We start from the raw sequence: 5040 nt of genomic DNA on the forward strand, positions 1-5040 counted from the left end.
TAGTAACAACAATGGCGACACTAGCAGCAGTAGGAGTAACAGTAGTAACAACAATGGCGACACTAGCAGCAGTAGGAGTAACAGTAGTAACAACAATGGCGACACTAGCAGCAGTAGGAGTAACAGTAGTAACAACAATGGCGACACTATAATAGCGGTAGTAGTAACAGTAGTAACAACAATGGCGACCATAGCAGCAGTAGGAGTAACAGTATAGTAACAACAATGGCGACACTAGCAACAGTAGGAGTAACAGTAGTAACAACAATGGCGACACTATAATAGCGGTAGTAGTAACAGTAGTAACAACAATGGCAACACTAGCAGCCGTAGTAGTAACAGTAGTAACAACAATGGCGACACTGGCAGCCGTATGGTGTAAAAGAGCTGTGTAGACGTGTGGAAGTGCAATGCTGCGCGAGATGTCCTCGAGCTTGAATTAGGGATAATCCATAATTGACAATCACGCTTCGATTAGGGATAATCCCTAATGCAAGGCAGGGTTGCTGCTGTCATGGCGGACGACGGTCGCAAACGTAAGAAAAAGCAGACTTGTAAGCCGAAGTCGAAGCGGTAGCGGCGCTTGATCTGCTGGGGCGATATGGCGTGTGGTAAATTCGTCGTCCAGTGCTTTCTGCATTTGCCTTTTATCTAAAGCGCTTGCCAGCTCCTGAAAAAACATCCTTACAAGTCTGCTTTTTCTTACGTTTGCGACCGTCGTCCGCCATGGCAGCAGCAACCCTGTCTTGCATTAGGGATTATCCCTAATCGAAGCGCGATTATCAATTATGGATTATCCCTAATTCAAGCTCGAGGACATTCTGTGCTGCGAGGCAGGCGCGAACAGCATTCGTGTGGTCTGCTCATACCTCGACTCACAGGCACTTGGGGCGTTTCAATAAAATATAATGCTAAATAAATACGAAATCTATTTACTACCAAAGTCTTAATGTTTCTATACTCTCTTTCGCGTATTATTGCTATATTTATGTGTCAGTGTGCAGCAGCGTGCGTGCGGTGGACATGTGTGTTGCAGAGGAGCATTTGCACGGAATTTACAGGAAATTGTCGGCAATAATAGGCGAAAGAAAGTAGAGAAACACTGAGACTTTGGTAATAAATAGATTTCGTATTTAGTTAGCATTATATTTTATTGAAGCGCTCCAAGTGCATCTGCCTCGACCCGTGTCGTCTCTACCCGGACATTCCTTCTGGCATCTGTAACCGTGTGTTGGTAGGTGCCTAGGTTGCATTAGTTGATCCAAATCGAAGCCAGAGCAGTAGTACTGTCAGTAGTAGTAACAGTAAAGGATCTGCGCATACAAAAGCAACAGTATCAGCACTAGTAGTAGTAGCAGTAGCAGTAGCCGTTGCCGTAGCAGTAGCGGTAGCAGTAGCAGTAGGTGTAGCCGTAGCAGTAGCGGTAGCGGTAGCGGTAGCTGTAGCAGTAGCAGTAGGTGTAGGTGTAGCAGTAGTACTATCACTGGCAGTAGCAGTGGCAGTAGCAGTAACAGTAGCAGCAGCAGCAGCAGCAGCAGCAGCAGCAGCAGCAGCAGCAGCAGCAGCAGCGGCAGCAACAACAACAACGTCATCATCAATAACAACAAACAGCAACAAACAACAAACAGCAACAACAGCAACATCAGCAGCAGCGACAATGTAACAGTAGTATTGTAGCAGGTCACCAGTCGACTTCTGCTACTTACAATCTGAGCTTACATCCACCTAAAGCTTACTCGCAGCTTGAGCTCAGCATGCGACTGCAGCTCCAATCATTAGGCATTACTGTAGCATTTTGTACTATGTGGGTGGTACTCGCCCACTTCCCGCATTCGTATGAAACGAACGTATGCTATCGTATGTGGTTTCATTCAGCGTATTTACGTATTCACAATACGTGTTGCGTCTGTTGGGATTATAGTCGCATAACGCGAGCGTGAATTGTGTCAATATACGATCTAAAAAACATTATTCACCTACGATCAAACACACCGATGTGCACGTGTGTAGGTGACAGTAGGCGCTATCTATAGACCATCCCTTCATATAGGGATAGGGGACACATTTTATATAGGGAGGACACGTGCAGAGATCAGAGACAGAGAGTGTGGCCACCACACGCATCTCGGCTACGCAAGAGCGAGACAGAGAGAGAGCGAGAGAGTGAAAGTGAGAGTGAGAGTGAGAGAGAGAGTGTGTGCGCGTGCGCGTGTGTGTGTGTTTGTGTGACGTCTGACGTGTGTGTGTGTGTGTGTGTGTGTGTGTGTGTGTGTGTGTGTGTGTGTGCGTGCGTGCGTGCGTGCGTGCGTGCGTGCATGCGTGCGTGAGAGACCGAGCTCTAGCGAGAGAGAGGGAGCCATTGTTCGATCATAGTTGAAATATTTGATCGCCACAGAGATATGTGAGACAGCTGCCATTGCGATGCGCTCGGTTTCTGAGTGATTTTGTTGCTTTGATGTCCTTACCATGCAAATTGACAACAGCGATCTATAAACACCGCCTTCGTGAAATATTGATGCTCGCGGAAAATAGCGCGAACTACGTGAAACAATATACGCAGAGGGTTTTTTTGTGCGTTTGTTTCACAAACAACCCTATTACGCTGATGGACATGGTTGTGTGGTGTGCGTTATTTGGCGGTGCAGATAGTGGCTAACCTCAAAATTTCAAGCGGATGCCTCGCCTATCGTTCGTCCTCGCGTGTCCACTTCGTTTACTTTCATTTTCTATCCGCCTCGCTATGCATTTCCTCAAGAGCACATACTCTTGCAAAGAATAGAGTTGATATGCTATTGACTTTATCTCAGGCGCGTGATAAATCTGTGTGTATGCCAGCATCCGTACCTGCATCCATACCGTAACACTATGATAGACATCGGTCTGGTTTGCACGCAAAGCTCAGCGTGTGATGTGCTGCGGCTATGTGCAGACTGTTGTATATCAGGACGCTCACCAGGCGTCATGTGCCTCGATTTTACGTTATCAAACCAGTTATTTACACAGTTATTTTGATATCAATCTGTAGACTGACTTCAAGTGTTCGCGTGGCTGAGCACAATAAATGTTTTCAACTGTATTAATTCTCAGCGACTTTAGAAGTCGGTCGAATGAAGTTGTTTATTACCAAAACGATCGATCAGGACGGAGTCAGAACTGTTCATCGCTCACACGCACGCGCGCACACACACCACGCTCACACGCACGCGCGCACACACCACACACACACTCACGCGCGCACGCACCACACACCAGTGAAAAAAAACCGGGGCTCTTTTTCCAACTCCTCAAAAAAATTCGGGGGCTACTTTTTCAATTTTCCGAGGCTATTTTTTCCACTTCGGGGGCTTCCGGGGGCTACTCTTTTCCGAGGCTACTTTTTCAAATTTCGGGGGCTACTTTCTTTGCACTTGAATAAAACAACAAGATAAGTTGTTGAATAGCAGGCCTGTTTTTATAGTTTCTGCCTAGTTCATATCGCCCAATCACAAATATGTTGTGTATTTATTGTATAGTTATTGAACGAACTGGATTAAATTTGAAATAAACCTTTTTACCAGACAACTTCAGTACTTCACCCAGCTGTTTGTCATGGCATTGCATGCAGCATCACACTAAACATTTTCAGCATCACACTGTTGCACAGGCTCGCAATAAACAATAGTTACAATACCACGCGCGTGACCGCTGCAATATGGTGTGATGCGATGTATGCGTACTATACGGTAGTTTGGGGCTCGTATGCGAGAGAACTTTACGCGTAAAAATATAATTCGAGTCTTCTGCATATAAAGGGAATGTGTGTCGTTTTTGTTCTAGTTTATGTTTGTGTTCGTGCATCGTGGAACGGTTAGCACTCGTCATTGGTCCAGTGCATTGTAGCGCGTAGTGGAATAAATCGATATCATCAGAAGTAGATATAAAAGAGAAAACCCCATAATATACACCTCAGATAACAACACACACAGCTCTGCGTACGTACGTATCAGTGTTCGAAATATAGTTAATGACCCTGTGACCTTGACCTTGGGTAGAAGTGGCTCAGAATCAATAAGGTTCTCTCGCCCCATAAGGGTGCAACTGTGGACCAAGTTTGAAGTTTCTACCTCTTACGGTTGCAAAGATATCGAGCGGACAGACATACACACCGCCACATACACGAAACCGAAACGGCCACGAAAACAATATCCTCCGCGGCACTGCGTGCGGAGGATAACTGCTTGTACTTCGTCGAGTAGACGTGTTCGTATGGTTAGCCTGTGTTGTGAGTTTAGCGTGTATTGTGTGTGCGTGTTGACAGTATTGTGAGTACGCGGCGTTGTGTTTTACGTTTGGAGCTTTGTTTCGATATTAGTTCAATAAAGTGTAGTTTATTGATGGAAGAACAGTGATTTTCGTCAGCGAGGCGGTGTTTTTGGATAAATTTCTGCGTGGCGGCTGAGAATTTGAGTGAGGCGGCCGCCTCGCTCGTGTCAATGCAGGGAAAACGCTGCGTGTGCATGCATATATGCGGGAATGATGCGATTGGGATCGCAAACGGTTGGCTGGCTAGTCAAGCGTACGCAATCGCTATTGCAACTGCATAGCCGAGACAAACATTGCGGGTTTTGCAGCAGTTTTGCAGCTGTGGCTGGCTTGTGTAACCAATGATAATGCCTTGACTTCGAGGCGTGCAATTTCGGGGGCGATTTCGAACGGTTTTCTTTTTAACTGTCGCCCCCGTAATCACATTTTCGGGAGCTCTTTTTGGAACTTCGGGGGCGATTTCGCCCGCCGCCCCCGTGTATTTTATTCACTGCGCCACACACACATACACGCGCGCGCGCGCACACACGCGTGCGCGACGCGCGTGCATGAACGTATGCAGACGACCAGCAAAGAACGTGCACACGTTCGCAAACACACGTCAACGTCGTACGCAACACGCACGAAAGAATGCGCGCACGCATGCACACACTCACGCGCGCGCACACACGCGCGCGCGTGCATGAACGTATGCAGACGACCAGCAAAGAACGTGCACACGTTCGCAAACACACGTCA

The 5040-nt window shown here is 47.0% G+C and overlaps 1 long non-coding RNA gene across 1 annotated transcript in view; it reads left to right on the forward strand.

Moving 5' to 3' along the window:
- Window positions 1-5040, forward strand: part of LOC106806193 — a 104214-nt gene that overhangs the window by 52265 nt on the left and 46909 nt on the right. The window lies entirely within an intron of this gene.

The sequence above is a fragment of the Priapulus caudatus genome, unplaced genomic scaffold, assembly GCF_000485595.1.
Source record: "Priapulus caudatus unplaced genomic scaffold, Priapulus_caudatus-5.0.1 Scaffold146, whole genome shotgun sequence".
Classification (NCBI taxonomy): Eukaryota; Metazoa; Priapulida; class Priapulimorpha; order Priapulimorphida; family Priapulidae; genus Priapulus; species Priapulus caudatus.